We start from the raw sequence: 21,863 nt of genomic DNA, 5'->3' as shown, positions 1-21,863 counted from the left end.
CTGACTCTTGGCAAGTATGCAACTGCACTGATGGGAACAGAAGAACCAGGATGAAACAGAGCAGCCCACTAGGTGGGAGCAACCCGCATTCTTCAGGCCTTAGGCAATATGTTTTATAAGGGATAGAAAGCTCTGGTTGATCGAATGGGTAGAAGGAGATTGGTTAAGAGTTTCTGATGCATCACTTTGTCTAACAGAGAAGCACTAGGCTCTCAGCAAAGAGACACCCTGGGGCCAGCAGAATCGGAATGGACCAAAAGGCGGCGTGTTGTAGAGCTGCAGCCCTGGGATCTGCTATCAGAGGTTAGGCAGAGAGCTCTGGAGCTCTTTGTAAGTTCTACTTTAAGAAACAGTTTATTTCAACAGCTCCTTGAATATTGAGATATTCAGCCCCCCAATGAAGCTTCTGTCGATCCTGACCCAGGGAGAAAGAAAGCCCTGAATCATCCTGAGTATCAGACTGTGAGCACTGGCAGATGGCGAAGCCTCCCTCCCTCTTGATTGTAGCTCCAGCAAGAGTCCCCAAGAGGAAACCCCCTTGCATTAGGCCACATGGCTCGCTCTCAACTCAGAGCCAGACTAGGTCTCTCAGGACAGCTTCTTCAACAAACAAACATCACCAACATCAATGACGAGAGCAGCGGCAACTAACACAGCTATAAGGCTCTTTCCTATGATCAGTTACAACACTAAGCGCTGTACATTCATTTTCATACAGTAACCCTATACAGCATCCTCTTATATTTGCCCCCTCTCACAAACAAAAGCACTGAGGATCAGGAGATTTAAAACTTATGAACATACAGCTGGTAAATAGAAGAACTCGAATTTAAACCCAAATCTGACTTAACAATGGGACAAAGGTCTTTAATCACATGACAGAACAAGGAAGAGAGAAGGGGAGTGTTCATGGGTGTGGTGATTTACAGGAGCATGTTGTGACTTTAAGAACAACAGTTGAAATTATTTACATGGCATCCTTGAAGGCAGGGAGAAGCTTAAACTTCCAAATCAGCAATACGGATGATGCAAAAAGTCTTTAGAGTATCTTGGGAAAGACAGTGGTCAACATCACTTTCCTGGTGAGGAAATCTGGACTAATCTGTTTAGGATGATGATGATGACATAGTGGGGGATAAAGATATAAGAAGAGAAGGAACTAGTGTTGTGTGTATGGGGGTGGGGGGTGTTCAATATCAGGCAGAAGATAGCCCTTCCAATTTATTAATATTTTTATTGTTCCCTCTGAGAAAATCTCATTACAAAATATTGCCCTAAAACATCCCTTTTGTGGCAGGCCAAACCTCGGTCACTAAGTACCTAATAGCATATGGTACATCTCTCTCACTATGGTCAACAGAAGGGACCCTTATCCCTGGAAGCACATCAACCATAAGTTAAATGCTTTGGAAAATACTTGGTCCTTTTTAAAGAAAATTCATACATATATCATGTCACTTTCTTTCTCTAACAACCCAGTGTGACCGGGAGAGAAGTTATTAAATTAGAATCTCAACTTTAGCAAAGACAATATTCACTCAAATTCACACAGCTACTTATAGATGTTAGAACCAATTGTTTTCCATAAGTACTCATTTGGTTAGAAATAAGACAGCACAGCAGAAGAAAAAAAAAACTGACCCCAAATTAATATTTCCTACTGATAGTTCTCAAACCAAAAATAAACTTGAATAGTCAAGAGATGACCAAGTTAATATTTTGAGATACTTGGTTGAAAGGCACATTATAGAAATTCCAAGTCTAATTTTCCTCATTCATTAAATATGTATCTATTAAACACCTACTACATACCTTCCAAAGTGCTGTGCATTAGGCATACAGTGGTAGATATGAGTGCAAGATCCCTGCCCACGATCTCTTAGCTGTCCGCTCTGCCTTGTCAAGCTTGTACTAAGAAGCCAAATTCTCGAAGGCAGGTCCACAACTGGCCTACAAGGCATCCATTAACCTCCTGAAAATAAAGATAGAGTTTTGGTTATTTGTGTATTTACTTTTCTAAGGAATGGGTTCACAGCTTTTATTCATTTCTCAAATTCTTAACTTTATAAGTTAACAACCAATAGTAAAAGAACCATGATTGAAACCAAGGAATAAACAAGCAGTTATTATAAGTGAAGGACCACACTTCTCCTCTCCCTGTCTTTTCATCCCACCCCAATCTCTGGTCACATCTTATCTAACAAATCCCACAGGCACTAGGGTGTAACTGTATAATATTTGCCTTGTAAATCTCTAAAGTACTATATATAAATAATAGTTAATGTTATGGTCATTATTGCTAAATTTGTAAGTTTCTTCTTCCAACATTTCCAAAGAAAGTCAAATATTTAATGACCAGCCACTGTGTTTCAAAAACATTGCCTCACAACACAGGTCACTTCTGAAGTAAGGGAAGAGAGACTTGGCATTCAAGCTACTGTACTGGCCAGTTAAGTTTGATCTGTTCTTCATTTTCTCTTTCTTCCTTTCCATCCTGCCTTCCTGGCTATGTTTCCTTTTGAAGGATACAAAGACAGTGAAAAACTTAGGTTTCTAAGGGATTTTTAAATGGTTATTAATTCTGGATATTTTTAAATGATATTAGGGTATCCTGAGGTTAAATGGGACCAAGTGGCTTTTAATAATACAATAAATAAATAAAAATGCATTCCCACAGGGCTAGGAATAAACACCTATGTTCCAAAACCCTTCTAGGAACTAAGGGAAATTAATGTTTTTCATCATAAGAAGCCTGGGCACAGTGTACAGACTGCATCCTGAACTGTGCAATGGCTGGCTAGATTTATCCTCCTCCTTCATTTGATATACACTACAGTCAAAAATCCTCTGAAGAATTTCAGCAAGCGCTGTCAGATGATTGCAGCCTTTGAAGACAGACACCTAAAAACAACAACCACACGCGTGCACGCACGCGCGCACACACACACACACACACACACACACACTCTGCTTTCTACAGCTTACATTTCCAGACTGCTTCGCCTATAAAGATGACTTACTTTTTAGAATAATCGCACATATTTTGACTAGTTTTGTTTTTTAAAGACAGTTCAGCTATATTCATTGCAAAAGCATTTGGAAATGGTCTATTTGTTTCCTCTATCCCAGCTCAGGCACTATCAGTTCATCTTGTGATTATGATAGAAATACACACCCCACAGGAATCCTCTGCTTTCAGAGTCAGGTAGGTGTGTAATATCTCTAGGTTTTTCAGGATTTAAAGCAAAGTAAATCTAGAGAAAGTGCCGCTGTAAAATTCAAAGGAAACATGGTTATTCGGCTTTGCAGAACACGAGCAGTTCCCTTCCTCTGACAGCTCTTGCAATAGTGGCTGGAATAGAGGTAAGATCCCAAAAACATGAAAATCACACTCTATATAATCCGCTTACAGGGGAAGCAAATTAAAAGCTATTTTTGCGAGTTTCTGAGCCCAGCACATGGTCTCCTTCACAAATCGAATTTGACACTCAATCCATCCCCACCACCGACCTGAGGAATGTAAATGTGTCAAGAAGCTTAAAATTAGCTAACAAGTCCACATGAGCAATGGACTATCCAGTCCAAATTTAAGATATATTTGCTTAAGCTTTCTAAACAGAATCTAATTCCTACTTTTTGTTGGTAGTTTTCCTGCAAATCACTTAAGCATTCTAGGTTACCGCATTATCTCAAGAACAGCATAAGTTTCAGCCTCTTTCTCTCAGTCATAAGATATTACGATGTCAAGTCTAAGCCATAAACATAAGCCTGTCTGAAAGCAGCTCTGCTGAGATGCTATTTTTGTTGTTGTCGCTGTTACATCCACTCTTGAAGGAGGTAGAGATGATGCTCTAGCCTCCCTCACGATGACCGTCCGCTAGCTCACTGTGCTCGTCATATTGCTACAAACCACACTAACCACTTACAAATACAAAAGGGAGTTGGATTCTTTAAGGCAAGTGGAAATTTAACTGGAGATATTAAAGATTTATTTTATCTTATTGCATTAGGTACTTACTAAAGGGCAAATGTTTCTAAGGATATAGCCTAACAGTTAAAAGTGTAAGTTTTGCCATCAAATACAATGCATTCAAACTCACCTCTGTCAGTAGTTAGCTGTGTGGCCCTGGGGAGGTTACTAAACCTTACTGTGCACTGTCTTCTATTTTATATGAGGATAACAATGGTATCTCTCTCATACACTCACTGTGAAGAATAAAGTATATGATTCTATAACCCCTCCTTCCTGGGCCAACTTTGGAAATTGGACATTCTCCAGCTTCATCACAAACAGCTTTAAGATCTTTCCATATCCTGCTTTTGCCCATAAAAAAATGAGATGCAGGGAAGACTTCTTCACATACATCCAGAAAAGCTACCAATCCAAGCACTTCCCTAAACAGAAACAATCCTCTCCTTAAGAGGAATTCTACTTTCGGCTTTACAATGAAATAATATAGGTAAAAGCATCGAGCACAGTGTGTAGACTATGTTAAGTTCTTAGCAAACGTGAACTGAATCTGAAGCTGCCATAGCTTGTCCACTTTTGTTTCCTCAAATTCTTGGTGCAAAATCTTCTGGCTACTGTTCAGAATCAACTGTCTGGCTGTGTACCCCTCAATACCATTCCATGGGGAGATGCTCTTTATCCTGCCTCAGACCTTTCACTGGGCCTATCTTTGTCATATATTGGATTTTCTGCTTCCTGAAGCCTCTCCTGGCAGGAATCATAGAAGGAGGAGCAGAGGTTAGGAGTCAGAATCAAGGAATCTGCTCTGCTGATGGGCAGTGTGACAACAGAAAGGTGCTGGATTCCTCCAGTGTTCAAACCATATCCAAACCTCTGAGAGGATCCAGTGCATGGCCAATATTCTTGTCGCCTCTCTCCATCCATGAATCAGTATGATAAACCTCTGGATCCTTAAGGTACCTGAGTGTCTCTACTACCAAAAGAACCTACCTCACATGCTTCCCATCACACTGGGCATTTTGTCCTCTTTACTCACACAACTGACTTTCAGGAAGCAACAGTGGGCTGTACCTGCGCTTCTTCCTCGCAAGGTAACTGGGAACCATGCAGTCATCTTCAGTTATGAGCACACACCTGGCTCCAATCAGAGCTCCAGCAGAGGATGTCAGGTGGCATACAACCCTCCTTGAAACCACTATTTCCCTATCATGCCTCCATATGAAAACAAGAACTAAGTGCGAAAGAGTCATACAATCCTTGGTGGAACCCGCGCTTCTGGAAATGTGTTCCCTCTAGTCCCAAGGAACAGTTCCCAGGGAGAATCATCACCTAAGCTGCCTCGGTCTACAGAGATCCCTGAACCTTGACGGCAGGGCTCGCCTGCCCTATCCTCGGTGAATTCTTGGGCAGCTGGAAGGGTGGGCTTGACTTCAACTCACCAGTTCTTTGACTTCTTCAGTCATTAACCACAGCTATCTGACCCTTGAACCAAGTGCTATGTGTTATTCTTAGCACATGCCTGCAAACCCCACAACCCAGCTGCTTGCTGTGATTCAGAGTTCTCCACTGTGTCTGAGCCTATGCTACCTCTCCAGGTTCCTCCACATCTCTCATCTCAACTGGAGAAGAGGATGATATTCTACTTAACTCCTGCTCTTGATACTCATCAGCTGCAGAGAATGGTTCATGTCCTCTTATGCAGCCCTGGCACCTATAATCAGTAGAATCTGAAATTTTCACATCACGGCACTAGGAATCAGAAAATCCAGGTTTTAGTCCTGGATCCATTCTTATAGGATCTCGAAGTCACTTCCTAAACTCCACTGATGTATTAGTTCACTAGGGCTCCTAACAAAGTGCCACAACTTGGGTGGCTTAAAAATGCAAATTCCTTGTCTTACAGTTCTAGAGGCTACAAGTCCAAGATTAAGGTGTCAGCAGGATTGGTTTCTTCTGAGGGTCATAAGGGAAAGATCTGTTCCAGTTGTCTCTCTAGTTTCTGAGGGCCTCAGATGTTCCTTAGCTTGTAGATGACCATCTTCTCCCTGTGTCTCTTCCCTCTATGTGTGTTCGTGTTAAAATTTTCCCTTTTTATAAAGACACCAGTCATATTGGATTAGGGACCCATCCTACTCTAATATGACCTCATCTTAACTAATTACATCTGCAGTGACTATTTCTAAATAAGGTCACCTTCTGAGGTACTGCAGGTTAGGGCTTCAGTATGTGAATTGGGTGAGGCTGGGGAAGGGGCAGGGGAGACATAATTCAACCCATACCAACTGGTAATCCCTGTTTTACCTACTTGCAAAGTTGATGTGAGAGAGATTGAATATAAAAGCATTTTGCGAACTGTAAAGTACTACACAAACACAAGGAATTATTAGGACTTAAAATACTTGATGGAGTTTGTTTTTTGAGACTTACAGCACACGGCCATCCTACTGATTATTCTGTATAATAACAACAGTCAAGAAGTGGCCATGCTACACCCATAAAAGTGAATTTATTTTTCTGCAAGTGGTGTTTCCTTCTCATTTATTGATTTGCATAAAATGCCACTTAATGGCTTAAATATTTATAATATGTGGACTCAGTAAGAGCTTAATTTCCACAAAATAATAAGGTGCATTATCTCTTACTGCAGACAGAGTCCTTTTTTTCCAAGCCATTTACATTTCCCTCTCCCCTAGACAGAACTTATGTAAATGGATTAGTAGCACAGAAACAAAATATAGTCTTCGCAGGGGAAAAGTTGACTGGGAAAAGGGCTTGTACTCTGAAACTGTTTGAATCTTTTCATCCACAAGAGTTTCTCCAACGCCTAAGTAAATAGAGGGACACTTGAAAATCGAACTAACTGACATGACAGAGATTTATTATTTCCCCTAAGGAAGAAAGACATGGGAAGCTTTCTGATTCTATCCGGGTGCTTATCCAAGATGTTACTATTGGGCCCATCTACTGCCCATGGAAGGAACAACAATAATCAACAACTGTTTTCGTAGAGTAGCTATAGAAATCTTTTTACACCTTTGAAAACTGGTTTTTAATTGCACAGCAGATTAGTTCCCTGTGGCTGCTGTAACAAGTTGCCACTAGCTTAAATAACAGAAATTAATTCTCTCACAATTCTGAAGGCTACAAGTCCAAAATCTAACAGGACAGCGGTCTCTCTGGGGGCTTTAGACAAGGATCAGTTCCTTGCCTCGTCCACCTCTTGGTGTGTGCTCCAGCTTTCTGGGGTTTGTGATAACATCACTCCAATCTCTGCCTCTGTCTTCGCATTGCCTTATCCTGTGACTGTTTCTTCTCCTCTTCTGTCTAAAATCTCACTCTCCTCCCTCTTGTAAGGACACTTGTGATGGCATTCAGGGCCAACAGGAGGAATTTATTGTAATGTCCTCATCTCAAAATCCCTAACTCAATCACACCTGCAAAGACACTTTTTTCCAAATAAGATAACATTCACCGGTTCCAGGGACTTGATGTGGATATATTCTGGTTGGGGAGGGCCCACTTTTCATGTATCACACATGAGTAGAGAAAAGAAGCTTTCAACACAATTTTTTTTTTTTTTTTTTGCGGTATGCGGGCCTCTCCTCCCGTTGCAGAGCACAGGCTCCGGACGCACAGGCTCAGCGGCCATGGCTCACGGGCTCAGCTGCTCCGCGGCATGTGGGATCTTCCCAGACCAGGGCACAAACCCGTGTCCCCTGCATCAGCAGGCGGGCTCTCAACCACTGCACCACCAGGGAAGCCCTCAACACAATTTTTTAGATCATTAATTTTCAAGCTTTTTCTAGGAAGCCTTGTGGCCCTGAGATGGAATAGCTGGCATGGCAGAGGGAGGTGAGCTGTGACCAAATCTTGAGCCCCTCTTTCCTCCATCAGATTGAACAGCTCTGCTCTTCTCTTGGAAAACGGTGCCTGGTGAGAAATGTTATTTCAAGAAAGGATTCAGTGGCTTAAAAACAAGATTGAAAACCATTGCTCGAGATTGGTGATTCTGAAAATGCTTTTCTGGCTACACAAAATGCATGTGGAAAAGAATTTTCATAAACAGGACATATATTCCATTGTGGGAGATTCTGAGTCATAGGTCTGAGGAGGAACCATGGAATCTGTATGTTAAGAAGTACCACAGTGACTTGATTTCATCACCAGCAGTAGGGGTCATACAGCTCCAGGTAAATCAAAGTCCTCATGGACCTAGTCTTGATCTATTATTTGAAATTATTGGCAAGAGTGAGAGGGGTCTCTAGTACCCTGTAAGAATAAGAGAGGGCTGGGGAGGCCATTTCTGTGACGTAAACATTTCAGGGCACTATTTCTTAAAGGATTATTGGCACTTGTTGAAAAACTTTACAGTTCCCCAAAAGGAAAGATACTGTATGATTCCACTTTTATTCGGTACCTAAAATAGTCCAAATTCATAGAGAAAGAAAGTAGAAAGGTGGTTGCCAAGAGCTAGGGAAAGGGAAGAATGGAGAGCTATTGTTGCATAGGTACAGAGTTTCAGTTTTGCAAGATGAAAAGCGTTCTGTGGATGGGTGGTGGTGATGCACAACAATGTGACTGTACTTAAGGCCACTGAACTGTACATTTATAAATGGATAAGATGGTCAACTTTACGTTATGTGTATGGTATCACAATTTTTAAAACTTTCTTATGAAGCAAGGTCATAGACAATGTTGGTGGTGCACCTAGATCCCATTTGATCCCTGTTTAACATATTTGTGCACCCTTTTCCTGTATAATTTTGATTCTAAAAAGCAGCACCCATAGCTTATCCTTGGAGAACTTCCCTCAGGCTATTTGAGCCACTCTTTCCCCAAAGATGCCCAGGGAGTGAGTGGGTGGCCCTTATCCAAATGACAGGTGCTCCCTGGTGAGGGCAACTCTAAGGCACAGTTCATGCCCCAGAGTTCCCAACGTGGTCAGGCTGCACGTAGCCTCTGAAAGATGCTGCATGAGATCTCACTTTTGCCTGGCTTCCTCCCATACCCTGGGTCCTTGTCATAAAAAATCACTTATGCACATAGACACACACACACACACACACACACACGAACGTACACACACACATACACACAAAACGTTACTTTTCATAATTTGACTGAGTCTAAGAGAACAAATTCATGCACCAGGACCAACCACATGATTCTTCCACCAAGAAGTATAAAGAATTATGCCGTCTTCTGGAATTTGTTGAGATTTTTTAAATGTTCATAAATGCCATCAGAAAGTATGTGAAGATGGCCATAAGAGTGATACAAAATGTTAAGGCACTTCAGGGCAGGAAGAAAGTAATTCAGGCTGGAATAACCAAGAATGGATGCATGGAGGAAGAGGTTGGGCCTGAGAAGATAAGAAGGATTTGGTTAAGTGAAAATTGGGGGATGGCAGCTCAGAGAGTCATGCCAGAAGTGAAGACAGGAAAATTTCTTCTCAAAAGTGTGTTCTCGGAAGGACCATTAGAGAGAGCATGTCAGATGCTGTGCTTCCCTAAGCTACTTGGCCCGTAGGCATGGCAGAAGAGGGAGTTCGAGACCAGAAAGTAGTAGGTTACTGCAAGATTTAGACTAAAGCTGCTGAGCTGGAAGAGAAAGAGAAGCCAGGGGCCAGAATCAGCAGCCCACAGGGGTAGATGCACAGGTATATGAAGAGATCAAATTCATAACAGACTTGAAACAAAATGAGGTTCTGAGTATAAAAGCGTAATTTTTAGAAAAGAGAAAAATCATGCTTCTCCTACAAATATAAAATAAAAATGGGTCAAAATTTTTTTATGATAAATTTATAATAAATAATGAGGGAACAAGTAAGATGTAAAAAAATGAGTTCAAAGGAGAATTCAAAGAACAGACACATATATAGGCAATCAGGAATGCAGAAATAAAATTGCTAGCAGATGCATCTATGCAACTCCACCAGAAAAAGAAATGCATTTGCACGTCAAGAACAAGAATCATTTACATTACTATTAGTTGTTTACAATTTACAGATCTATAAAAGTTTGGTCAAAGACAGTAAGAGACAAAGACCCTATAAAATCAAATAATCCAAAAGGCTAAGGTAGTTAATGCCTCACATTCAATTGAAAGGACACCCAGAAATCCTGTGGCCATTTCAAAGCCTTTCAACTTTTCCTGACAGTGATCAAATAAGCTTGAGTTGCCCTGAGTTAAAGTTATCAGGTATCTTTTCTCAGAGCCTTTAATGGGTAACATACATTTAGAATCAACAAGAAGAGAACATAGTAAGGACCGTTTCCCAAATGTGTTCGCTCATGAGGCCCTTTTTCATGTAATTCTTTTTAAGATATTATAAAACATCAGTATAGAGCTGCTTAGGGAACCTGCACATGAGCACTTTAAGCTCCTGGTGCTAAAGGAAGGAAAGGGTGGAGGACATCATTCCCCTAGCCTGAGGATCTGGCTGGTTTTCAGAGTTATTCCTCATTCCTGTGTGAGCAAATAGCTCCAACAGCTTTCTTGTAACTTGTCCTTAACTTTTCTTACATTCCCACCTTCCTAGCCCACCACATGGTACACAGCACACATTCAAAGTAGCACATGAAGGGCTAAAAGGATTAGACTGGAGACGCTGGGGAGGAACTATTCTTGTCCCTTCCTCCACTCCACCCCACTTTTATATTATCTGTTATTTGTGTCTAGTGTGCCTTGGGCTTGATTACAGACCAAGACATTTCTCAAAAGAAAGGAATTATGGCTAGGATACACCTGCCACACTTATGTCTGTCAACTTAGCTGTCTATTTAGAGCCCATAAGAGCACTCACTGAAGAATGAACAACTGTTCTCATCAGCAGTGAGCTGTTTGGAGACAAGGATATCTTCTTCCACCCTGGCTGAAAAAACAAAGCAAAGGCACCAAGCCACTGGAAGTACCTTTTTTCTGGGGCCAATAGAACTCCTGGTCATTCTGTGGACCAGTGGACAAAGCTTGGCATTTGAAACCAGAAGACATGAATTCAAGTCCTAACCTCTTCATTCATTAATTGTATAACCTGAGGTCAGTATTTCCCCCTCTCTGAGCTTCTACTTTTTTATCTGTAAAACAAGTATAAAAATAACACTGAGTTCAGAGCGTTACTGTGAGCATTAACCTATTCACTGAGATAACATATATGAAGCACCTACTGTGTAACTGCATATAATAACGACTCAATAAACATCCCCCCGGGGCTTCCCTGGTGGCGCAGTGGTTGAGAGTCCGCCTGCCGATGCAGGGGATGCGGGTTTGTGCCCCGGTCCGGGAAGATCCCACATGCCGCGGAGCGGCTGAGCCCGTGAGCCGTGGCCGCTGAGCCTGCGCGTCCGGAGCCTGTGCTCCGCAACGGGAGAGGCCACAACAGTGAGAGGCCCGGGTACCACAAAAACAAATAAACATCCCCCCAACTTATTTCATTTACTTAAATATGATAAAACATTGTTATTTAGAGAGCAGACATATGGTGTGCCACCGTTGATGGTACACAGATTGTTTTACCTGGTATGTATATTTATTTTTATACATAACGTAAAAACAATACTTCCCCTTTAAACCCATAGTTTCACAGATATTTTGTTTAGGACAAAATTAAAGCATTTAAGTTTAAAAAATCCGTTAAAAGGAAAACATCCAGTTGATAGTATTACAGACAGAGCACAGATATAGAACAATTGTAAAGGTGATGCACGAATGACAGAATTTTGGGAAACATTGAGATTATATGTGCTGAGTGGCCCAAAGAGGTTCTAGAAGCAAAAGATGGAAGTTTCTGGGAGAACACTTCACTCTGGAAGAACTTTCTAAGATACCTGAACAAAAATGGACTGGACCAGATAAGTATCCCACTGTTGCAGACACTGCAGCAGAGATTAGCAGACCTGTTTGCAGAAATGGCATAGCGGGGATTCAGATGTCAGATGGGTGATTAGACCACATGCCCATTAAGCTCCTTTTGAACCACATGAAGCTATGCTTCTGTGATTAGAAGGACTTCTGCTGTGGAAGCCTACAGATCACAAGCAAAAATACTTAATAAGAGACTCCTGGGAAAAGGTCTCAGGAGTCCTGAGAAGTTTCCTGACGAAGTTTCTGTGGCCTGTCTCCATCTCTTTTTGCATGCCAATTTCCATCACATTTCACAGGCTCTGCACTTTCTATTCACTGAATGCTTCCTTTGAGAATAAAGTCCAGATCCTCTGCTGCAGTGATTTCCTTTGGGTGTGAACTATGAGAAGGCACAGGGTAATTAAAGCCCACGCTCGCAAGCCTGTCTGACTGACTGATGTGTACTCCCCTCTGATTGGGGTCTGATTTGAATAAGAATGCCAGCCGGCAGGGCAAGAGAGAGCAGAGGCGGAAGGAAGCCTCTTTAAATTCTAACAATGATAATGTCAGACCAGGGCTGGGTTGGCATCTTCAGCCACACTCTTCCACCTTCCTCCGGTAAGACCCACATGCACTCAAACTGAAGACTTGCTCTACCATTCCGGGGAGAGCCTCTGAAGAAAAAAATCCGACCTCCTAGCTCACCTACCTGGTTGTTCCACATTAAACACGTTGTATAGACTGTCGGAGTATGCCGCTGCCCAAGTGGCATGCTTTCCAAGGAGCTTGGAAAGCCCCTCAAATACTCCCTTTTGACTGAAATCCCTTTAACAGCTAACCATGTCTTTATAAAGCAACTGCCTCCAGAGAAAGGAAACACCGTGATTGAAATAAAGGCTACGGTGGAAATGACCACCTTGATCCTAGACCAGAGAATTTTACATTAGGAATATGGCTGCTACTGCTGCTACTACGAACAGTATGTGCCAGGTACTATCCTAAGAAATGCCTCGTTTGCACTGACCCTTCTGCACCACTACCTGTGAGGTAGGGGCTTCCCTTCTTCCCATTTTAAAAATGAGGAACTTCAGAATTGGGGAAGGTGAGGGCTTGTCCAAGTTCACACACCTGGAGATCCTTAACCCGACCATCTGCCTCCAAACCTATCATTTTAAACTAAATTAGCAGGTTATTCAGACCAGCCCCTTCCTTTTTAAAAATGAGAAATTGAGACATGAAAATATAGAATTAACGTGTCCACCGTCATGCAGCCAGTAAGTGGCAGAGCTGGAACCCAAGTCTAAGGGTTTCAGAAAAATCCAAATTCCAGACTCTTTCTAAGAAGCAAGGGAAATGTGGGTATAGGCAGAGATGTCAAGAATTCTGGGTGCCTGAAATTTAGGAAGACAGAAAGGGTAAAACTGAGAACAATCAGCATGTACTGTGTCTCCTTCACAACTCTGCCTTGGTGTCAGTGCAGGGTCCGAGGCTGAACCTTTTGAGCCTTTACTATGTTATGTGCCAACACCTTTCTAAGAGGAAGCACTGTGTTTTGATACCAACAGAGGCACAGGATAGAATTCCAGCCATGCCACATGAGCCATGTGGCCTTAGATAAAGTACTTACCCTGCTTGACCGCAGGAGAAGCAGAGGCTGGGAGAGGGGAGGCCACTTGCCCAGAGACACATGCCAGGGACTGGTAGAACAGAAGTTCAAATCTAGGTTTTCTATTACAACAATTGGTAACACAGAATAGAATAAGCAACTATAGTTATGGTTGTCGTTGTTTTGCTTTTTGTTATTGTTTGCTCGTTCTTAATCCGAGAAACAGGAGAAGAAAAATGAAACAGGCTGCTGGCCTTCTCGGTGCTGTATCCTGGCTGTGATATCCCTGCTAAATGGAAGAGCCCTGTGGCTCATTAGCACGGAGCCTGCCTCCCTGGCTCTCCCCAGGCACCCGGTGCCGCTCTCCCGAGCAGGCCAGCTCGAAGCAAGAAGCAGCCTCTCTGACTTCCCGTGGGAAAGGGTGCCCCGGTGACCTGGAGCAGACAAAAGGGTCTCTTGGAGAATGGAGCAGTTAGCTGCCCAGGATGAAATGCTGTCATCAGTGACCTGGTAAGTGAAGGCCAAACAGCCCTGCCCCCATCCTGATACTACAGCACTCATGAGGGAGGCTGGGCCCAGAGGAGGTCTTTACCACCTGGAAGCTGACAAGCCTAGCAGCTGCTGCTACCCAAGATGACAGGTCCATCAGCTCTGCTATAAGAAGAAATCCATGTGCTCCCAGGGCTTGCTGGCATTTACAGGAGTGGATTTGCTGTAAGGAACCAGCTGGCTTGGAGGGATAACATGTCTCAGGGCCTGGGGCAGGTCTGGGCCCCTGTGACTCACTACTCCATGCCAGGTTTCCACGTGATGGATTGTAGCCATTAATTAGACACCTGGGCGATGTTTATGGCCCATGACCTCAATCCCTGTTAGGTTTCATGTTTGTTTTATTTGTTTGTTTGTTTGTTTTTAATAAGTCAAACCCTTCTGAAACCATCTGCAAATGGAGAAGAAACAACTAAATGAGAGGCAGCTAACTAAATGGCAGAGTTCTGTGCCTGAAATCTTACAAATCTGGGTTTAAATCCCTAGTACCTCTCAGTTTCTGTTGCCCCTGGGCCACTTCTCAACCTAAGCCTTGGTTTCCTTATATGTAAAATGAGAATAATAATATTTCTTATTTGTATTAGAACTGCTTTTGAGACTACACAATAAATGCTAGCTGTTAGCATACTGTAATGGGATTCCCTATTCTCTTGTCTGCAGCCCTGTGAGTAAATCAGTTATGTAAGAATAGAAACCACAACCTCTCTGCTCACCACTTGACTTAGGCTGACTTGTCCTAAAAGTCATCCCCTAGACAGGTATTTGAGAGCAAGAAGTCCATTTAAAGCTGATCCCATGAAGCATGGGTAGGGAAGTAGGAAAATAAGGCAAGAATGGAGGATGGAGCCAATCATGAGGATGTGCATTATGTAGCCAGGACCTCCATGGGCAGATGGAGCTCCATCCTATTAGAAACCTCTGGGAAATCATGCTTCTGTGTCCCATGTGGGGGTGGGAATCAGGGGTGCTTAACCACCAACAACCTTTGGGCTGCTCCCAGGGGCATTAACTCCCGGGCACTGCCACCTGCTCTGGGCTCCAGGTAGAAAACCCTGGGGCAGAGAGTTGTGGAGGTTGCACAAGACACCATCAGCACGTACTGCAACAGTGGATGCCAGCAGGGAAGTGGGCAGGGCACTGGCAGTGTCTGCTAAACCTCTGTTACCTGGCCTTTGGTACAATGCCTGATACTTGGGTGGTGCCCAGTACATACTGAATGAATGAATAGGAAAAAGAGACACAGATATTGATAACTATAACACAAGATAGTAAGCGATCAGAATCATAAAAGAGGCAATTAAATTAGCAAGGGAGGTTAAAAGGAGATAACATTTATTTTTATCCAGGAGTTATTATCAAGGTTTTAAAGAAGAGATAGCAATTGAGTGGGGGTATTTAAGGATATGTTATGGGCGGAATTGTGTCCCCCAAGAAATTCATATGGTGAAGTCCTAATGCCTAGTACCTCAGAGTGTGACTGTATTTACTGACAGGGTCTTTAAAGAGGTGATTAAGTTAAAATGAGGCTGTAAGAATGGGCTCTAATCTATTATGACTGAAGTCCTTAGAAAGAGAGGAAATTAAAACACAGACAGTTACAGAAGATAAGACCACGTGAAGACACAGGGAAAAGACAGCCATCTACAAGCCGAGGAGAGAGGCCCGGAACAGATTCATCCCTCATGGACTTCAGAACGAACCAATCCTGCTGGCACTTTGAACTCAGACTTCTAGCTTCCAAAACTGTGAGAAAAAGTATTTCTGTTGTTTATGCCACCCAGTCTACGGTACTTTGTTACAGAAAACTATAGAAAACTATACAGGATAGGTAGCTCTGAGCTTCTGCAAGGTTGTTTCTCCAGCCTAGCAGACTGCTTACACAGTGTAGGGGCTTAAAAACTTTATTCTGTGATGAATTTGGCTGTGTGGCAAGTGGAGGAAAGGCATTCTAATAGAGACAAGTGCAAGAATAATGACATGGGGACCAGAAAGTGTGGCAGCTACTAGAAACAGCAATTTCAGTTTGGCTGGAGCCTAAGTGCTAATGGTGTACAGTGTGGCATAGTGTTGGGATGCTAGATTGCATTCAGAATGAATTAATACCTTGATAAGGGGTGTGGACCTTATTAAACGGTGTCGTAGCAGTGATCCCCTGCAACAATCACAGCTTCCTATATCCCTGTTTGGATTCTGGGCTTGACCAGTTGGACATTAGCAAGTGTGGTGCAAGCAAAGTCTTAAGAAGCACTGGGACATTGGGGTTTGCCCTCTCTTACTGCTCTTAGGAACCCTGAGATCACATGTGAAGAGGCCAAAGCTAACCTACTGAAGGAGGAGAGACAGCTGCACTTCATACAAGCTGTGCCAGGTAAGATTCCTAGACCCACCAGTCTACTCACCTCCAGATATATGAATGAGGCCATTCTGGACATTCCAGCCCAACAGAGCCAACCCAGACCAGAAAAACAACCGACCGAATTGCTACAAGTATAAATATTTATTGTTTGAGTCCACTGAGTTTTGGAATGGCTTGCAGTGAAAGCTACCTGATATAATTGGGAAGTCATTGAAGGTTTTTGGAGGTGGGAAGGGGGTATAACTGAGGCTTTAAGATTAATCTGGATATCGTGTGCATGATTTAGAAGGAAATTGTTTTAGCTGTTCTCTAACAGGAACAAGTAAATCAATCCTTTGCTCTGCCTTCTCTGAATTTCTCTAGTGCTGAGACCAAGATGGGCCACAGACTGGAAACCGTGTTTATAGTATAGATCTGCCATCTAAAGCTACTGTTCACAGCTACTGTGAGATCTGCTTTTTTGGATCTAAATTTCTCAAGGAAGGAGCAAATGTTAGAGGTGGAATTCCAAGATAATAGAGCAATGGAACTATTATCAAATGCCAAGACAAGAGGGAGCAAAACAAAATAACAAAGAGGGAGCAAAACAAAATAATCTAAAATTCATAGTAACTGAACTATAGGGGAAAACAGCTGGAGTTTAGGTCAGGCTAAAGGAATGGCTCTTACAACTCTAAAAGACACAGCCCATGTCTGAGCTGATTGTGGCTGGTTGCTTATAAGTTCCTGGCCCTGTCTCTTTCACCCTTGGAGACAGCCAGTGTCACTTAGCATAACTGGAATGTGATGAAAATTTGGGGGATTATTTTGACTTCAAAGCTATGATAAAAGCCTAGGTGAGAAAGGAGGTAAAAATCATTGCCTGCTATTAGCCATGATACTCCTCTCCAACTTTTCTAAGAATTTAATTCACTGTGTCACGCAAACAAATTCTACATAGAGGCAGGGTTCCATAACAGTGGCCTTCATTTTTGGAGACCACCATATTTCCAATCAATCAGAATAAGCCTCCCAGCAACTTTGCGCTGCAACTCTGGACTATGTTTTTCTGGAATTCACAAGTAACTCAAGCAAAGTCATGGGAACAATGTGACTTCCCAGAGGGTCAAAGCAAGCCAGAAGCAGAACCTAAATTAGAAACCATATCTCCAAATGTCCAGCCTATGACTTTATCCACAAAACCAGCTCTGCCTCCACTTAGCTATTCATAATTCCCCCAAAGATGAGGGTGACGATAATTTATGAAACTAGAGAAACTTCATGCTTTGTTTTCCACTAAATTCCAGTGTATTCTTTAGCATGGCAAACCACATGAGACTTCAGCTGAGATACAGAGCACAGAGAGGATGAAAAATTTGGGTCTGGTTCTGCTAAATTTGTTTCACCCTAAAAAAAAAATCATAATCCACCTTAATTATGATAAAGAACCCAGAAATGATTCTCTGCCTACCCCAAACGCCTTCCACACACACATTTTTGAACTTCAGAGGAAGCTGATCCTCTGATTACTGGTAAGCAGCATCTCTGACGCATATGTTGAGAGCGTGAGTCTTTGTGTCTCTATGGAACCAATTATCTGCAGGGCTGGAAAATTAAGAAGTTGAATTGTGTTTCCGTGGATGCATGTTCAGTTGCTAGACATTAGTGCAGAGTTGAGAGCTATAATAATCCTCTCCAGATAAATCCTCATCAAAACACAGGACTTTAACAATCTGTTGTCTTCACTTGCTCAGGGTGTAGGGTTTCAGGTTTGGGTGGGTATTACGTACAAGGCCTATAGTTAGTGATCTTTTCATGAATTTTCTCTCACAGAGTTTCACATGTGTCTCACATAGACTGTTAAGGGCACATTTCCTTTAAGTGGGGACTAACTGTATCTGAACTTGGCCAGCTGCTCGCGTATAGATAACTGATTTCATATTCAGTTTTGAGTGAGATTGATGGGTTTCTGAATCTGTGACAAGCAAGCCCCAGTTGTAGCATAGTGGATGGATAACAGTATAGTCTTAGGAGAAGGGAAACAACAGCCCCAAGTTTTAGTATTAATAATAACATTAACTATTATTGCTAATGTTATAACTAGCAGATAATATTTATTAAGCTCTTAGTAGGCCCTATGTCCAAATACCAGCTCCATCACTTGCTGTTGGTTTGACCCAGAAAAGTTACTGTATGAGTTTCCAGAGCTGCTTTAACAAAGTACCAAAACTGTGTGGCTTAAATAGAAATTTAGTGTCTGCAGTCCTAGAGGCTAGAAGTCTAAAATCAAGGTGTCTTCAGGGCCATGATCCCCCTGCTGCTCTAGGTGAGAATCCTTTCTGCCCTCTCCTGGCTGCTAGTGTTTGCTGGTAATCCTTGGGATTCTGTGGTTTATAGATGCATCACTCCAGTTATGTGGGCATCTTCCTTCTGTGTTTGTTGATATCTGTGTCCAAATTTCACTTTTTATAGGGACACTAGTCGTATTGGATTAGGGCCCTCCCTAATGACCTCATTTTAACTTGATTACCTCTGCAAAGACCCTATTTCCAAATAAGGTCACATTTTGAGCCACTAATCGTTTAGGACCTTAACATATCTTTGGTGGAGGTGGAAGGGGACATATTTCAACCCATAACAGTTACCAAACCTCCCTCCTACCCTCACTTCCCCTTTACAGAATGAGGATACAAGGAGTACTGACCTCACAGGGCTGCTGAGAGGATGAAATAAGATAATGTACGTAAAGTGTTTAGCATAATGCCTGGCATATAGCAGGAAGGCAGGAAATGCTAGCTATTATTATCGTGAACGTGGGGATATAAATCCATAAAGCTCAGTTTGTTTTGCTTTGCTTTACAGAGGAGAAGCCCATGCTGATAATATTTTCCTCCAACTCTTAAGGGCATAATGATTTTTCGTAACAGTATGAGTTGATTTTTACATCTTGTATTTTACGAAAGAACTGTGTGTTTGAAAAAATCTACTTTTTATTTGAATATTGCCATCTATTCATACTATGATAAAATCACTTTGAATAAATACCTTACTCCCAGCAAGTAAATAAACCTGAAAGGTTAAAACCCTAATCAATTTTAAAAAGGTTAGTAAATCTTCTAGATTATCACTAACATATGAGAAATAAAGGCTCTAAAATGTAAAATTAAGGACTTCCATCCCCCTAACAATGCTGATACAGGTAAAATATATTGCAGATATTGGGAGATGACCTCACAATCCTGAAAAGAGCATGACTTTTAGATTCAAGTATATCTGGGCTTAGCTTGTAATGCTACTGCTTATGGCTCTGGGACCAAGGGGAAGTTACTGAACATTTTTCATTCTCGGTTTCGTCATCCATGAAATGAGGATAATAATGCTCCTTCAAAAGTAAGATAGCCTAACCATTGACGGATAAAAGGTAAACAAAATGTGGTATATATGTATAATGGAATATTATTCAGCCTTTAAAAAGAAGGACAGGGCTTCCCTGGTGGCACAGTGGTTGAGAATCTGCCTGCCAGTGCAGGGGACACGGGTTCAAGCCCTGGTCAGGGAGGATCCCACATGCTGCAGAGCAACTGGGCCCGTGAGCCACAACTACTGAGCCTATGTGTCTGGAGCCTGTGCTCCGAACAAGAGAGGCCGTGATAGTGAGAGGCCCGCACACCGCGATGAAGAGTGGCCCCTGCTTGCCGCAACTAGAGAAAGCCCTCGCGCAGAAACGAAGACCCAACACAGCCAAAATTAAATAATAAATAAATAATTTTAAAAAAAGAAGGACATTCTGACACGTGTTACAGCATGGATAAAACTTGAGGAGGTTGTGTTAAGTGAGATAAGCCAGTCACAAAAAGACAAATACTGTATGATTCCACTTATATTATACTACATGAATAATCAAATTCATAAAGATAGGAAGTAGAATGGTGGTTGCCAGGGGCTGGGGGAGAGGGGGTTGGGGAGTTATTGTTTAATAGGAACACAGTTCCAGTTGTTCAAGATGAAAAGAGTTCTGGAGATGGATGGTGATGATGACTACACAAAAATGTGAATATACTTAATGCCACTGAATGGTACACTAAAAAAATGGTTAAGATGGTAATTTTTATGCTACGTGTATTTTACTACAATCTTTAAAATAAGTTTTAAAAATAAATTTTCAAAAGTTATAAAAAAGTTAGAAGGCCTAAGTAAAGCCCCTAATTACTATCTGGCATATAGCTGGTAGCAATAGGCACATCCTATCATTAATACTCTCCTTCCTCCCTACCAACAATCCTTGTAAAAAGAATTGGGGTATGCACATAGCAAGGGATTCAGGGTAAAAGACTGCAGATAATCCACTAACATTTGATTTTGAAATGAAGCTAATTAAGTAGGTAGATGACATTGGTCAGGTGATAAGAAAACTGGTCCAAGTGCTGCTATTATCTAGTTCTGTGATTGTGAGCAAGTCACTTAGCTTCTTTGAACCTATTTTCTCATCTGTCAAATAAGAGAGGGTTGAACTAGATGATCAATATTACATCCCAGTCCTTAGAAGCTTTCATTACATAAATAAAGCCAAGACATGGTACTTAAGAACAAAGGGTCATAGCTTAGTAGTGTCCTCTTTATGCAAAAAATAGGAGAGGGGAAATAGGTATCTTTTATAATGCTAGCAGAGTAAATTGGCCAAAGGGAGGGAAATTGATTTAAAAACAGGATGAAATGAGCAATTAATAGCAAAATGTTATACTATTCCAATGTTACTGTATTTAAAAGAAAATAGCTTTGCAAGATGAAAAAGTTCTAGAAATCTTTACACAACAACATACATATAATAAACACCACACTGTATTGTGCACTTAAAAATGGTAAAGATGGTAAGTTTTTTTGTTATGTGTTTTCTACCACAGTAATAAAAAATAAAAAGAATATAGGCATACGATTTTCTTTCTTTGACCTCACTTCTCACAAACAATACCAATGGCGTGCAAATTTTTTTAGTTAGCAAATTCATTCCTCAAAGGAAGTTTTATGGGAAAATGATTGTAAAAAAAAATGAAACTGAAAATGGAGTACTAGATGGAGGGGGACTAAACCTCCCAGTCTGGGTCTTTCCTCCTTGTTCTCTGGGCCTATCCCTGAGCCCTCTGAAGATGCCTAGGTCTCCAGCAGGCAAGTTTGGAAATCAATGCTGTGTACTCTATAAAGAAATGTAGATGCCTTCTCAGTGCACTCAATTGGAAATTAATCAGTAATGGTAGAGCTTTACCAGTCTAAGTCCTACAGTCCACCCAACCATTTATTGTAAGTACTGTTTAAGTGGACCTTAGAGGAGGTATTTCACCTGTTTCATGAAGAGAGTTTATGGATATAATAGAAGGGGAAAGAAAGCATCAGTGTCTGATGCCTCCACTAACCCCAGAGTTTAACACATACTGAATAAAGATATGTATAAATGATTACATTCCAGAAGGGACCCAAGCTCTTGGAAAGACATAGCAGGAAAAGAAGTATTTCATTCATTCAGAATGAATGATTTCCTTATCATCAACTATATTCCAGGCAATTCT

General features: G+C 41.7%; 1 protein-coding gene across 2 annotated transcripts in view; it reads right to left on the bottom strand.

Moving 5' to 3' along the window:
• CRBN (cereblon) overlaps positions 1-21,863 on the bottom strand; it is a 544,932-nt gene that overhangs the window by 479,947 nt on the left and 43,122 nt on the right. For both annotated transcript variants that reach the window (XM_033437190.2, XM_033437189.2), the window contains exon 2: positions 1,813-1,972. The gene's annotated coding sequence lies outside the window, so the exon portion shown is untranslated. The remainder of the gene's footprint in view (positions 1-1,812; positions 1,973-21,863) is intronic.

This window comes from Orcinus orca, chromosome 10 (genome assembly GCF_937001465.1).
Source record: "Orcinus orca chromosome 10, mOrcOrc1.1, whole genome shotgun sequence".
In the NCBI taxonomy this organism is placed as follows: Eukaryota; Metazoa; Chordata; class Mammalia; order Artiodactyla; family Delphinidae; genus Orcinus; species Orcinus orca.
The sequence above is the reverse complement of the archived record's forward strand: the minus strand, read 5'-3'. Positions and strand labels throughout refer to the sequence as shown.